The sequence below is a fragment of the Falco biarmicus genome, chromosome 20 (genome assembly GCF_023638135.1).
Source record: "Falco biarmicus isolate bFalBia1 chromosome 20, bFalBia1.pri, whole genome shotgun sequence".
Taxonomy (NCBI): Eukaryota; Metazoa; Chordata; class Aves; order Falconiformes; family Falconidae; genus Falco; species Falco biarmicus.
This window is the reverse complement of record NC_079307.1, coordinates 1,447,573-1,463,360: the sequence shown is the minus strand read 5'-3', so window position 1 is coordinate 1,463,360 and position 15,788 is coordinate 1,447,573. Positions and strand designations below refer to the sequence as shown.

Here is a 15,788-nt window from a genome sequence, read left to right as displayed (position 1 = left end):
GTATATATATGACCATATATTGCGTTTGCACCTCCATATGTGAAAGTAATTGGAGGGGGGGGGGATTCTAACTTCATCCCCCCAAACCAAAAAGTTTGTGTGATCTAGCTACCTACACAATGAGGTGGATAGGAAAAAATCTTGTTGATTTAAAAACTTCACGCTATACGCTATCTATAAGAGTGAAACAGCAAAACAAAGAGCGAAGTATATGCTGAGCTTCAAACGCGGCATGTAAATAGAGTTTAATAACCTATGACTGAATGTTGTTTGGAAATGCAAAACAATTGTGTCAGTCTTGTATATGTTCTGGGTTATTTAGGGATGGGTAGAGAACGGGCTACTTGTGAATGGCTTGATTTGATCGTTTACAGTGAAATTTAACAAGCTTGGTTAAGCAGAACATCTACCTCTGTGTGATGCAGAAATCTGAAGCCCTAAGCTGGCGGTAATTGCTAACTGGCAATAAGCACGGTTCTTTAATATCGTTAATATGTGTCGTGTGAAATTAGTCTAGTCAATGACTTTGGCTTATTTGGCTGCTAGTATTCCACCTATGTTGTACCAGTCCTTTCGTTAAATTTCTATAAATCAAGGGAACGTGGCGATAATTGTCTTTGGCAAAACTTGCGCGGTGGTTATCTGGCAGGAAAGATAACTTCAGACTCGGTAGAGCTGCGCTGAGGGTCTTTAGTGAATGCCAAGGTCAGTTACTTGGCATTACCTTGGTGGTAGGGGACTGTCCTGGCTGCTCTGCGGTGGCTGCCGCGTTAAATCTAATCTCTTGCACCTGTTTGGAAACTCCTCCAGCTGTAGGTCACTTCCTCTGTCATATCCGAGACAAATTCGGCCGCTATGCGCATCCCTTCTGGAAGCTGCTGCTGCTTGTGGATGTGTGCTACAAAATACAAAATGCCAGCTTGGAAAACAAATGGGGCTGTAATTTTATTCCGACGCCTGGTGTCCATCTGATGAAGCAGATCCCAGGATTTGCTAGTCACAGGACTGGCAAAGGGTTTGGCATGGAGGGGAGAGCAGCAGTGTCGCACCTCGGCACCCCACGAGGGGCTGGCAGCCCTGGAGAACGGGGGTGTCAACCTCTTGGAAAAGGATTAAAATGAAAAGGATTAAAGATCGTTCTTTTTTTAGAGGCTCGCGATACCTGCAATAGGGTTGGTTTTCCAGGCGTGGGGGTTCACTCCTGCCCTGCAGCATCCTGGTCTTCACTGACACGAATCGGTGCTTGCATGGGGTTATGTCAGTGCACCAGGCTGTCCTCAACGCCTCTTCAATCTGTTCAGCCATTCCTGCAGCAGAATTTGCATCCTCCAAAGACACGACGGCCGCCTTAATCTGCTGACACAAAATGTCAACTGTGACATTTTAATTCTTAGTTTTGCTGCGTCCTCTCCCATTGTCTTGTCTGTGGGGGACTGCAGCTCTGAGTCTTTATTGCTGCCTGATTGTCTCAAGAATAATTATCTTGGTGCAGAGCTTAGGAAACGAAATGGTTACTGTTCTTAGGTTTTATACTGTGATGCTTACCGGGTGCTGTCAGGTAATGTGATGAAAAATAGGCAAGAGATTGATTCCCTCCCCCCAGCAATAAAGATGACGTTTGGAAGCGTACTGGAGTTAAGGAAAATGCGTAGCAATGTCTGCAATTATTAGTTTAGTTGGGTTGGCACGGTCCCATTAGGTGGATTTTCTTTGACTTGATTATCTTAGCTACCTGTCCCTAGAACACCCGGTAATCTTCTTATCAACTACAATTTGTTTTTTCTTTCTTTCCTGCACAGAGGAATGTGAGTGGCAGATTTTTTTTTTTTTTTTTTTTTTTTAGATTATTGGTATGTGAACCTTTGAATAGGGCGTGTTGGTGGTGACAGTGGGTCTCCCTTTCAGATCATCCTGTGTTGATGGCAGATAACCTTTGACCGTCTCTCTTCCAAATGAATTTGAATAGAAGAGCTTAGGGAAATCGTTGATACCCAGCCGCTAATGTTTTTCTTTCCATGGTACTGTGTGTCCTAGGGTTGCGTCTGAAGTCACTGACTGCTGTGTTTTGCTTATGCCATCCCCGAGAACTTCAAATAGGACGCTGATGCCAACTGGAAAAAGAAAATGGATCTATTCTGATCTGATCTGTATTCCAATGATAAACTACTTCAGCTGTGCCCTTAAGGCCTTTAAAGATGCAAAGTTTCTTTTTTATCACTTGACCTTTTTGTATAATGAAATCTGAGGTGATGCGGACTCAATACTGCTTTTTTTTTTTTTTTTAATCGCGTTTGGTTTTAGTGGTCTTTCTCCAAATTTATCTTGAATCCTTATGTCTGTTACCTCTCTGTTTCAAATTACCAGGATTTGGGGTGAGGGGAAAAAAACCCAACAGCACGTTTTACAGCAGAATTATGCGTTATCATGTTGTTATTTTTGTATTGTATGCTTAAATTCTCACTGACAAAAATACCAGTCTTGTGCCATTTCTGCAGACCTTAGGGACTCCTAATTGCCTGCTGCATTGAACAAAGAACTCCACCTAGGGGAAATTTCCACTTCTGTGTTGAAGTCGTGAGTAGAAACGGCTCAGTAAAATTCCAGTCTTCAGTGTGTGGCCTTCAGTTTGCTTTCAGTTCCTAAAACTTCACTTCCTAGTGTTAGGAAATGCACGCTTTCACGTGAAAGTGATTATATGCAGGGCCTCCTCTGAGCCTCAACAAAGCTTCTGTGAAGTGGAGATACGTGTAAGGAAATAAAGCAAATCAGATGGACATCTGATATTGCAGAGAGGCTCTGGAATTTCTGCTGCGTTGTAGAATGCCACATGAAGGTAAGCTCTGCTCTTTGGAGAAGGCCTTCAGCTCTCCTTGTTTCGCACGTGAAATATTTATGACCTCTCTTAAATGTTATTGAGGCATTACTATCTCTACCAGGGATTTTTTTGGTGAACGTCTTCGTCGCATTGCCCGAGAGTATTATAATTACATACTGCTACTGCTCTGGCACCTTAGAGTGCAAGGAGGGATTAATGCAGCGTCTGCGTTCTATATACTGGTTAGGCTTCTCTCTAGATGTTGCTTGTAAAAAAAAAAAATTGCCCTTGCTTGTTTCCTATATACATGTCTTTTGGAGGCGTACAGAGTCAATCTTGTAAACAGAAGTCGTTCTGTCTGTAGCATCTGCTTCTACAAATGTGCTTAAACCATAACCTTGTTCTTGGGTTGAAAATAGAGGAGAAATAGACTGTCCCCGGCTATCTCTTTCTTGTTAGAACAACAAACCCTTTACCTCTGTTTCTACACTTTGGCATTTCAGACTCTTCTCATTAACTGCTTAGGTTTTCTAAATCGACGTAATCCTTCAGATGCTTGCTCTCATGCTACTTCTGTGCAGTAAAACTTAGTGTCATTGATTTTTAGTTCATGCAGTCAGCACCTCTGAAACACGTTGTTAATTTAAGATGGTGCTTGCTCTTAATTGGAATGCTTCAGATACTTGCAGTGGCCTAGAAACCGTTCTGGTAAGGCTTCTAATTCGGAACTGTACTTGAACTTGCAAGATTGTCCCTTTTTTTTCTCCGGAAGTGTTGTCTACACCCATAATGGGCATGCTTTGCTTCCTCTACTAGCAGCGAGTTTGGCACAGGTGAATGGCATATCCTATCGCAGGTTTTACCTTACTGCTTACCGTGAATGGAGTCCTTAGGGCACTTTGACTATATTAATTTTCTAATATTTTCATTTTCGTCTTTTTGCTGTAGGTGCAAGTAAGTCCAGAGTTTGTGGGGTGAGGCAGAGGGAGGCGGATTGACAGCCTTGTGCAAAGTCTAAAAGCAACTCTTCCATATACACATACGTATTTATTGTATGCATATTGGTGTAAATTATAAAGCAGTAAGAAGGAAGATGTAAGCAGAGTAAACTGTCAGGTTTCTGGCTGGGATTTTTTTAAGAGGGGTTTCCTCAAATTGCATTGGTGGTACTTTTAATTTATTAATTCCTGCAACTGTAAGCAGGGATATACTGCACATGTAGAACTTGCATGTGGTTAATGCTTTTTTAAAAACCCCCAACTTGTTCCACGCTAGATTTACTACCTTCACCCCCATCTGCCTTCTCAGTTGGAGTTAAAATACATATTTCTGACTGCGCTTTCTCTAAGCTATACTACCTCATGCGAGAGATGGGAAAACGGAAAATCCACACAGAAAAGATGACAGAAGTCAAATTCACCTTCTGGTGTGGCTTTTAAATGGTCAATAAGTCCTGATGCTTGCTCCGCAGTCTGATTGGGTTGATGTTTAAAATGCAAGATTTTGTCTCTGTGTGCATTTATAAAAGTTTTAAGTTCCAGCTTGAGGTGAATGATCAAAACACTAATGTTCTGCCAATGGTGTTGAACTAATCTTCCTAGCAGCAAAATGTGGCCTGGTTGGCTCTATGTAATCAAGTGTCCGGCTGATCAGAAACACACGCGGTTAAGCTGCTTACCAGCACTTTATTTTGAAGTATTACAGTGGATGTTTTGTGTCTAACCAGTGGGGAAACAAATGCATTTGTTATTTTTTTAAAAATCAACTCTCTCTCTATATATATATATATATATATTGAATTTGGTTATAAGGCTTTGTTATCATATTTCCTGCTGTCAGCTGTGATCATGTTCTTGTACGAATTTACACGTTGCAGGCCTTCATTTTGGTTTATGTCTTTTGCAGCATGCCAATCACTTGTAACTAGTGCTTGGAGTCCAACATTGCACTCTCCTTGGCACCCAATGTTTTATTTCACTTTCCCTTTTCATTGGTGACAGTGGAAAGTCCAGTCACGTGTTGGTTCTCTGTGTTTCGTCAGGGAGAGGACTGATGGGCGAGGAGGCATGGTCCAGAAAGTCTTGTTTTCAGTTACAGGCAGACCTGGTTCCTGAACGTGTACATTTCTGCATCTGTTTTGGAGATCAAGACTTATTTCTGGCTGAACTGGCACGATAGCCTGTGAGGACGATTGCTGCTGCTGCTGTTTTGGGCTACCACGATGTTGGTGTGCTGACTGCCAGGATGATGGCTTCGCTTGAGGTTGTTGGGTTTGGGGTTTGTGTGTTTTGGTTTGTTTTTTTTTTTTCCCCTGTGGATTTTTTTTGTTTTAAAGATGACTGTGTTAGGCCTTGCCGTAACATCTTTTAGCAGTGGTTTTAGGGGAAATCTTAGCTCTCAAGCTTGCTGAGCAGTGTCTGGCTATAGAGTTTAATTTAGTCATCTTTGATGGTGCCTTTTGGGGGATTCCTCTTCTTAATCTTGGAAAGTTTCATTGGTTACTTCAACTGCCAGGTTTTGCTGCACAGGTGAGCAGTACGGCAGGTTGTTGCGGCTAAACAAGCCCTTCAGCTGATGAAGTGGGGTCTGACATTATTCTGTGCAGTGCGTGAGATTCAGAGAAGTTTACAGAGGAGACAAAATCAATAATTGTTTGGCTGGGATGGCTTTTCTGAGCTTTGAGACTAACCAAAAATCACTATGAAATGACGACTTTGAGTTCAAGTTTTACAAGTCTCCATGTATGGAGGGCTTAAAAATTGCTGGCACAACTTGGATGCAACCTGAAAAAAAACCCCACCCAAAACCACAGAAGGTGGGAGCTGACTCTTCTTTCCTGGTTGTCTCGGTAAAGCTCCGTGTGTCTTTGCTCCGGGGTAAGGCATCGAGTCATCGGTAGCGTTACGGTTCACCTCGGCTATCGACAGTGTTGCTAATATGTGGCATCGTGCAGAGGTGCGGTGTGGATGATAAACATGCTTCAGCACTCAGGTTCCAGGCTTTGGCTTAGTGACAGGGATGCATTTAAGTAATTTCATACAGTAAGCTTCTCTTTAACAAAATTACAGCAGTCAAAAGTGTATTTTGATTCAGGTCAAGGACGGAGAGAGGGAGACAAGCGCGCACAAGCACACAGATGTCTGGGGCTGTGGTTCCTCCTTGCTGGAACAGTAGGTGGATATTTAGTAAAGTTTCCATTTAAGAGTGGCTAATTATCATCATCTTGGTGACGACTTCATGTTTAAATAAAAGTCATGTTTAACCTTGAAAGTTCCCTTACTCATTTAGGTCTTTTCCTCCAACAAACATTTGCTGCCTGGGTCATCTTTTCAAATGCCTGACGTGTTCTGGTCGCTATTTTGGTTTTTTTTTTAATGCTTGCATTAGAGTTTTATTATTCTGTTAACTCTCTACTACAGCAGCAGCTTGCATTTTCTCACGCAGATGCTGTGCTTGGGTTCTTTAATCTGCCACCTCAAAGCACTAAAATAGTCAGTGAGGAGACCTCAAAAATCATCTTCTGATGATGTTGTTGCAAAGATGAAACAGGTTTGGAAAACTACTTGGTGTTTTCCAGGAGCTGCCCTATGCAAACGTCATTACTGAGATGCTTAAATCAAAAGTCAAACATTTGCATTTTTAATCTTTGAGCCTTTTCCTTTAAAGGCTCTTATGTTATTTTTAGCTCCAGCTCCCTGCTGAAAGCTTTGTCCCTTTTCTTCTGGATTTTGGGTTGATGAATCCCACTAGTTATGATGTCATTGCGTAGTGTGAAGTGACAGCAACAAAAGGAAAAATCTTGCCTATGCCATCTGTTGCAATAAACATTATGCACTCATGTTAGGTTTCAAGCGGATTTGGATTGCATATTCACAACAGAAGCTGGTCTCTGCTTAGATGTATGGTAACCTCCAGCATAAAGCTTTTAATCACCAAATTCTCTGTATGGTTTTGGACTTGGCATGACGCGTTGCCAGGTCTTGAGTTTAGTAGTAGGGGGTTTTTTATCGGTGTTTAATCTTTTCCCATTCATATTGGGACCAGTAACTTGCCAAAAGTGGTCCTAGAGGAATCTGCATGAATTAGTATAATTCACTAATACCAAACGCTGGTTGACTACTTATGCTGGTAGCCTTACAATAATTGTGGCCTGAAATAGAGAGGGGCAGATTTGCTTTAATCTGCTAAGTATTCCTCTCAAAAGATTAAATGCAAAATGTTGATTCAAACCTGTGGTTTGAGTTCCCAGTGAGTATATCTGCATTTGAACGTGAGTCTTTCTCTGCATAATTTATCAAAGCTCTTGCTGAAGAAATTGAATTTGATGTCTGTTTTGTTTTATGCAGCAAGATCACATACACGTTTAGAAACCCTGAAGAATGAAACGGTGTCGGGATCCAAGCTAAGCACGTTAGCCTGTGTTAGCGGTCTTGGTCGAAGATTAGACCTGAAGTGCAGGGTATGGCAGTGCTCATGCATGTACTTAAACGTTGCTGCCTGTCGGGAAGAAAGGGAGACTGAGAAATGGTTGAGGGTGCATGTTATCGTTGAAACCCGTTATTACTCCTGAGTGGAGCAGGATGCTTGCAGCTCCCATTTGGACTGCTGCAATAAGATTAAGTGCCTCTAAGTAGTTTTTGTTGCAGGGTTTCAAGTAACTACTTAATTTCCAGTGTCTTTAAGTAGAGCCTTGTAGCCTCAGCACTGGAAATGTTGAGCAGCGGAGAATGGTTTGGTTTTGGTTTTGTTTTTTTCTTCTTTTCTTGGTAGCCAGCCAAAGAAGTTGGGATTTTTGTGTTTGTGACGTATTAGTGTATTAGAGCTCAGCCTTCAGACACGAATGTACGCGGTGCTGCGGGCTTACCTGGGCAAGAGCCAGACCCCAGAAAAGGCTGAGTGAATTCTTGACGAGGGTCAAGGAATGCATTTACGGTATTCCTGAGGATGTGTGAAGCTTGGGCCTGGGGCAGAGCATCGTGCCACAGCCAAGAGAGAGGAGACTCGCTGGAGGCTTTAAAAACAGGAAGGGGAGGAAAAAAAGAAAAGTGCTCCTGCCCTTGTCACTCCTGATAAATGCTGTCTTGTTCAAATTGCATCAGTACTTGCTCTGCAACAAAGCTAGTCAGTATGTGGATATTCTGTTTAGGGCAACAGCCGCTTTCTCGGAAGCAATTTACCAATAACAAAGGCAGGAGATGAATGGCCTGCCAGAGTGCAGGCTTGCTGCAATGTAATATTTTGCACTGCTGTATCCCTGCAGCTGGCTTTATGGCCTGAATCACGGCTTGTGATTTGCTTGGGTCCCTCACCTTCTGGCTACATGCTTATGCTTTTGTTTTTATTGGTCCTTTCACTGCATGCATGTACAAGATACATTTGAGTTTGTAAGAACTTACCACAAGAGCTGAAATCATTCCATACGTTTGAATCCATAGCATTGTGCTTTAGATGCATTAATGCTTCGTTTCAACTGCTTGCATCTCGCTTCAGAGTGTCTTTGTTTCTCAGGCTGAGCTGCAAAGAAATAAACATCAACCAGCTGATCACCTCAAAGTCCTTTTGTCCACCAGGTCCTTCACTCAGCAGTGTGGCCTCAAGGAAGACTAGCGAGTAGAGCTGGATTCCTAATGTAGCAGGGCTGTTAAGATGGCAGGAAATCTTCTTTCAAATTTGCTTAAATGTAAAACCCACAATACAGACAAAAGGCATTTTGAAGTTGAGGCTGAAATTCCTAGGTTTGGATGGATTCGTTGTGCTCAGTTGTTTTGAGCAAGCTTCTGCAACTTGCTTCACATGGGAATTAGCGTGATGAGAAGAATACTTTTCAAAGTATAACCGTATGGGAGCTTTTCCACAGGGCATCTATAGCATGTTAATTCCCTCTTTCATTGCAGGGCACTGACTAGAATGCATCATTGTAGTCCTTTTGTAATAGATGCTGATGTATTTCAAGAGCATTACTGTTCTGAAATGCCAGTGTCATACTCGAGGCGTGTGTATGCAGACAGCTAAACTGGTCGCTCCAAAAAAGAGTGCTGTGAAGACACCCACGAAACTTTGGGCTGTGAGATTCCTCTATACCGTAGAAGAGAAGCCAGGAGCGCTGCTTTCTAAGACTCTAAATGGCCTTTTGCTTCAGGCAAAAGGAAAGATGAGTTGACTTCATTTGCCTTGCTGCCCTTGGTTTCAGTTTGGCTTTTTATATTTCCTGTCACTGTCTTTACAGTTTTAACAGTTTAACAAAAATTTTAATGTTTTCGCAAGAAGTTAAATCATTAGTCCCCATTGTGTAAGTGGCTGATAGCTTTACTCACGCTATTCTGGTGTTTTATTTAATAGCCTGTGATGATTAGATTTATTTTCATCATATAACTGAGGCAGAAGAAACATTTAGCCACAGCTGGCAGCAAAGTTAACTACGATGGGCTTAACGTGCACGGCGGTTTGTAGTGAAACTTTCAGCTGCTGTTCCCCTGGTGTTGACTTGGAGATGCATTGCCATGTACATAGTTATTAATATATATTTTTTTTAAGAGGATGCTGCTGACCTGCCTGTAAGCTGCTTCTTGTGCTGTAACAGGGGGCTGGTAGACTCTTACTGTTTATAGCAGCTAGCTTTAAATACTCCAGATCAAGTAAAGCTGAGATTTCTGTTTTGTAATATTTGCCTTGGAATGACTTCTGTGCTTTGGAATATCTCTTCAAATACATCTCTGAGCAGCATCCATCTAACAGTATGTATCTACATCACGGCTAGGATGACGTTCTTCAGTGATGAAGAGGATTAAAATAGCCATTAAGCTGCAAAATACACCACATGTCATGTAAAGTACAAAATAAAGATACAGACAGGCTGAACATGCTGGAGTGGTACAGTCTGTTGGAATGCATCAGGATGTGAACATCTTTAATTCAAGCCAAATTTCAAATGCTCATATTGCAGAAAGATGAAACTGGGGCTTAGTTTGCATGTGGAAACACTTGGCCTATTGTTGTCTGCAGACAGACTTTCTTGCTTTCATTTTTTCTCCTGCATATGAATGGGTAGTTGGTTCCCTCTGCAACACCTTGGCTCAGGAGTGAAACCTAAAATCGTGTACGTAGCAGTATTTGTGAGGATGCTTCCTGTAGTGGTGAGAATTAACTCTGGGAACAAATAGCAGCCCCAAAGCAGAAGGCTGTTCTTATTATTCCTGCCTCTCTAGGCTTACAGTCACATCCCTTGTATTGATAGGTATAACTATGAAAATACAGGCAACCTCTAATGGAATTGTGCACGTGGATAGCTAGTTCATTTGTCTTTGCTGTCCAGGATTTAGAATTGCCCCACAGCCTTGACACACATGAATTCATTTTCTACTGGTTACCTAACCTGTTTTCCTCCTCAAACTGGTATTACAATCAGATACAAAAATTCTCAATGCAATATTCACAGTCTTCTGAATGTTCCTCGCCTCATAACACGAATTCATTTAGTACTGGTATCGCTGCTGTCTAGGCTAGCTGGGGATTCTGCAGGGAGAGGCAGCCTCAAAGATAATTAAGACATAGTCTGTTAAGGAGCTCATTTGGGTTTTCAAGGGTTTTTGTGGGGTGTTGGTTTTTGGTGGTTATTTTTTGTTGTTTGTTTGTGTTTTTAAAAAATTACGTCCAAAATAAGGATGTGAGACTGTGGAATGTTTCTGACTCTCTCATGCTGTTGTATTGCCGAGCTATAATTTCGGTATAGCTTTTTTGGGTGCCAATGGCCCATTAAAAAAGCCTCCTTAGTGGGCCATGTCTCAAGTCAACTAGTGGAAAAACAAAACCACCACTCCCCGGGGTTAGAATTTGATGCAATATTTTCATCTTTTGACTTTGTGAAAGCTCTATTGAAACTACTCAGCCTATGGCTAGGAAAATGGTGAGTGGCCTATTGCATCAATACACGAATCAATCTACTCCCTCAGCCGCCACCCTAGTGATGGGATTTGCATGTTAAGTCAGCATGTCCATTCCTGTGCCCGTGTCTGCTGGTAGGGTCAAGGAAAGTAAAACCTGTTTGTGAGAGCTGGCCAGTGGTTTTGTTCTCACTCAAGGGTCTATCACATGGGACAAGAGCATCTGAGCAGGCAAAAAAGCCTCTTCGAGAAAAAGTAAATAATTCTCTTCTACTGACTGATAGCCTTTTCCAAGCAGGAAAATAAAGAATTGTTTGGAATCCTGGTGTTGAAAATAACACGTCTTGGAAGTTTTTCTTTACTCTTCCTCCAGCTGGAGAATACCAAGTCTTTACGGAAAAAAAAAAGAAGGAAAAAAATACTAATTTGCTGCTAAGATGGGCAGCCTGTACAAAGGGTTGAAAAAAATAATAAATAAAATAGTAGTACCTTTTGGAGACCTCAGAGAGGAGTTTCCGTTGAGGCGATGGAAGTTCTCTGCCTCTTTAAGGCATAACTAGATTGTCTAAAGCTGTTCTGCCTGCTCTCTTTCAAAGAGCTATTTCCCTCGCTGTTGCAGAACAGGTAGTTTTTGCTTCCACGTTTATAATAAAGCTTTCAGCTTGTGATGGTTTTGTGCTTCGAAACCCTCACTGAAGTGTCACATTTCTTAAAACTCATCAGAGAACTGACCATCAGGTGTGTGCAGCTGCAGTATATAACTTCTACCAGCCTAATGTTCAATTGTAGTTCAGCGAAGTAGACAGAAAAGAAAAAAACCCACTACTTTCTATACCTTACCTTGAAAATGTCCAGAAAATGCTTAAGGAAACCTCAAGGAAATGGCTATCGACGTACACAGAGTTCATTCTTCCCACTGAAACCCAGAAGAAATTGCTAACAAGTTGAAATCTCATTTTGTCAAAGACGAAAATCGGTTCTCCCATTTTGCTTATTTCCATGCGATGCTACGCTGTCTGACACAGCTCAATAGACTGAAGCGCTATAAAACTCGACATGTGAAAATTGGGTGTGTTTGTATAACATCCAAAGGCAATTAAATGTTATGCAGTGTTATGTTGTGCAAATGTTGTGTTAGCCCTGAAATATTTGAGGTTCTAGGCTTGCTTCTGTTAAACTAGTTTTACTTTCTGGATCGGCAAAATCAGTAAAGGGGATCTCAACCTAGCCAGCTTTAGTCTGTGCTATAAATTACCACTTAATTTTCTAATAGCATTAAGCAGTTATCCTAAGTAGAGATCTGTTGCTTCCCTTGAAAGAACTGTTTAATACATCCATTAGAGTTTCAGTATGCTAGCTTAGCTACGATATGATGCTGTGACTATTAAACCCCAGCTGATAAATTAATGCTTCAGAAGTAAAATGCGACTAAATGAGTCAGGATTGCTTTTTAAGAGCAAAAAAATTGCGATCTATTAAGCCGTTACTGAGGTCCTTCGCTTTCTGTGACCCTGCTGCTGACAAAACTTTAGGGCTGCTTCAAAATGCTTTTTGTCATGTGGCTTCACACATGTGTCAGACTGCTAAATCTAGGTTTAATAAATAAATAAAGCTCTGAGGGATACGTAGAGGTCCACCTTCTATCTTCTGCTTTGGAAGAAGGAAGTATGTTGTGAGGTTTGAGCCTGAATTCTGCTAGGTACCAGGATCCCTCTGCGAGATGTTTGGCTGCTGGGTGACAAGCTTAAAAATAAACCAATAAAGCTTTTGCCATTCGACTCTTGGAAGTGAGAAGTGTTGCTCCCAGACATCTTCGCGCACTTCAGCCTCTTTGCTGCTTAAGTAAGCTTGTGCTTGTCGTTCTTCATCGTGCTCCCGCTTGCTAGTGTGCTTGCTCGCTTGCCTCTGGGTTGCCAGCGTTAGTGGAAGGAAACTGGCAGCCTTTCACTGGTTTTATTAGTCTTTACTGGGATCAAAAATAGCTGCAGGCAAGAGAATGAAAAAAACATTTTTTTTGGTGAGAATTTGAGATGGTTTTGCAAAGTGAATTCTTTTGCATTTGTTTTTTTAGCTATAAATGCTAGGAACTTTTCCTATGTGCACCTAGCTGAAAACCAAACTTTCTTGGGGTGATGGTCACACTGAAGTTTTCTATTTAAGAAAAAAACCGCCACCATTTACTGAATAAACTTAGCATATCAGAATGGGAATCTTTAAAGAGCAAATACAAAGATTTATTTTTTGTTTTAAAGCACTGGGTTTTGTGCCCCTAGACATTAAAGGTTCTTAAAAGATTTTGGTTTGCATGCGACCATGTCAGGTGCTGTCTGAAAGATGGTCCATAACAAGCCACGAGCAGTTCTCAGAATAAATAACAGGAGGTGGTGTGTGGGAAGGTGTGGGGGATGTTTTTGGTTGAAAATCCCAATTTGCATTATTTCCTAAGTGTGTTAAAGAGCCAGAGCTAAGTTACCCATTCTCAGTAATACGTACTAACTGCAGGCTATTTTAATAGACCTGTAATCTACAGAAGTTACTTGTGCTTTTGACAGAACTTTACAAGTTCTAAGTGTAAACATATCCTCGGTGTGGACACTGAAAACAGCAAGGCCATGCCGTAATTTTTTTGGCAAGTTGTTAATTTTGGTTTGGGCCAGCATACGCTTGGCAAAGCTCAGGGAGCAGCAGCAAAGATGAAAGCAGCCGTGTATTTTAGTTGTGGGTTTCCTGTTTTCCAAAAGATGGTCATTAGCATGGTTTGGAAAGTGAAGACTTAAAACCCCCATGGTTTCCTCTTCCAGATTTGCAGTTTCATCTGGACTGTTTGGAGGGCCCAATTACTGATTAATTCGGGTTTAGTTTTGTTTTTTTCCAGAAGATTGTGAATTTGGGGGTGGAAAGCCATCAGTGTGACCTATTGAGCTTCAGCGTGGTTAGAGCAATACCTGGTGAATTATTCCTGTGTGCTGCAGGGAGGTTCCTGTATTAGCCTAATTGCAGGACTTTAAGATACCAAATGAGTATTTTCTCATGTTCCAAACCAGTTGCAATCTGTGTAAATAGCCAATCTGTGATACTGAACAACATCTCTAAAAGGAGGGGTACCTGAGCTCACGAATGGTTGAAACCAAACCCAAACTGCATTGCAAACTGCATTCCTGCTTGTTATCTTCCCTTTATCTTGCTTTTTTTTTTTTCCCCCGCAGGTATTTTCTTTGCCCCTTCAAATTCTTGGTGCTCTGTTAAAAGATGCCCTTCAGTTTCCTGCTTGCTTTTTGGATGGTTGTGTGTTGGGTGAAAACAGTCTGTGCAGCTTTTTTATCTCAAGTTGCTCGAGTGGTTAGACACATGGTTAGACTGAGTAACCGCAGGTTCCTACAGTGGTCTCTCCACTGCAGGCTTTTTTGTGAAGCTCCCAGTGACCCTTACAAGATCTCTAAAACAAATATTCACACTGTTTTGAGGCAGGTTCTGGGGGTTGGTTTTGGTTCGTTCCCCCCTGGAATGCTAAATTACTTGGAATCGGTAGCAAGGGTTTGTTTTTTGCCTGCCTGATGCTGATAAATTATCCTCTCGGGCTCCTTTCTGCTGGTTTTGTCCGTGAGGAAGGCTAGCGGACAAATCGTGTGTGTGTGTGTGAGTTGTGATGAGTTTTAGTCCAGAAGTTATTTTTGCTTCGAACAAATTGTTTTGGAGTGATGAAAGATTTTGTAAATGTAACTTTCCTGTGTATCATGGAATCTCTGTATCCTGGTAACCACACAGTGGTTATAGGCACTAACTCTCATGTAGCCTAACGTGCCTTAAGATGGAAAGGACTTGCTATCGAGCCATGTGGAGAAGTTACTTATAAAATAGCGTGTCTCAGCAGTCCTTCTGTCTGAGTGCTGGTGTCGTGTCCTGGACGGTGGTAGTTCCTATTAACAGTCAGCTCAGTGATGCAAGTAGATCTGAAAGGAGAGTCAAAGTGAAACGCTGTTAAATCATAGCTGCTTTTCTTACGTTTTGTTTTGGATCTCCCTTCCAGTTGTCCAGGAAGGCAAAATTGCCCCTTGGCAATTTTCTTCAGTTGATTCTTAGCACATGTGAAAACATTAACTTGTGCTGAAGTGTTCAGTTGCTGGCTAACTAACGAGACATCTTGACTCTCCGTGGTTCAGATGCCCAAATAATTCAGGTGGGACAACAGTAATTAGTCTTGCTGTGCAAGACAGAATGATGACACAGATTGGAGCGCCGAGGAGTTGAGTATTAAACCGGGCTGAGCCCACTGACGGGTGACCTTAGGCAAGTCACTTGACTTTGTGCCTTAGTTTAGCCCAGTAATAAATAGGTCTAGCTCCACGTGCTGTAATATGTCTTAGAATCGCTCCATAAAAAAGGTACTTTAAATAGCACCGTTGCAGTGTTTTGCTGAAAAGGGGAAGTGGCTGTAAGTGCAGACGTCTGATTCTTTGCATGAAAATCGTTCCTGATGTTCCTCCGATGAGCGGAAGGTGCCCTGACTGATTAAGCATCTTGGGACCTACCTGCGCACTGTGGAAGGATTATTAATGGCATACTAGTACTGCCTGCCGCTTTTCCTGCCCTTATTTTTTTAGGGTGGCTTTTGTGGTGCACTGTTCCCGTCCTAGCCGTGACACACAAGCTTTAGTTTTGAAAGCTGGAGGCCTATCCATTAATCTTTCTTAAAGGACACTGTTCTGGGTACAGTAACGTTTATTCAGGGAAGGCTCCAACTGAGTTGTTCTGAACTTTGTCTCTCCCCAGGGTAGAAAAGAGGATGCCAAAGGCAACCGTGTTACACAAACAACTGCAGGAAGCCACGAGGATGCTGAATCGTGGCTTTACCGAATTTGGTTGCTGCTCCCTGAGCGTAGCTATGCACCAGTACTGCCTGCAGTGCTGCTTTCTCTATCTGACCGTGGCTGTTCCCGAGTGCAAATGTCTGACAGGCAGATTATCTGCCCAGTGACTCATGTAGGCTTGGTTTATGGAGCATGGTGAACTAGGGGAGGAGGGGGAAATAATCTGTTACCTCATTAGTACAAATTCCAAGGGCAGAAAGGCTGCTTGGAAAGGTACTTGGAAAT

At 42.0% G+C, this 15,788-nt stretch overlaps 1 protein-coding gene across 5 annotated transcripts in view; it reads left to right on the top strand.

The window, feature by feature from the left end:
- The window catches only part of APLP2 (amyloid beta precursor like protein 2), a 47,670-nt gene that overhangs the window by 1,025 nt on the left and 30,857 nt on the right, over positions 1-15,788 (top strand). The window lies entirely within an intron of this gene.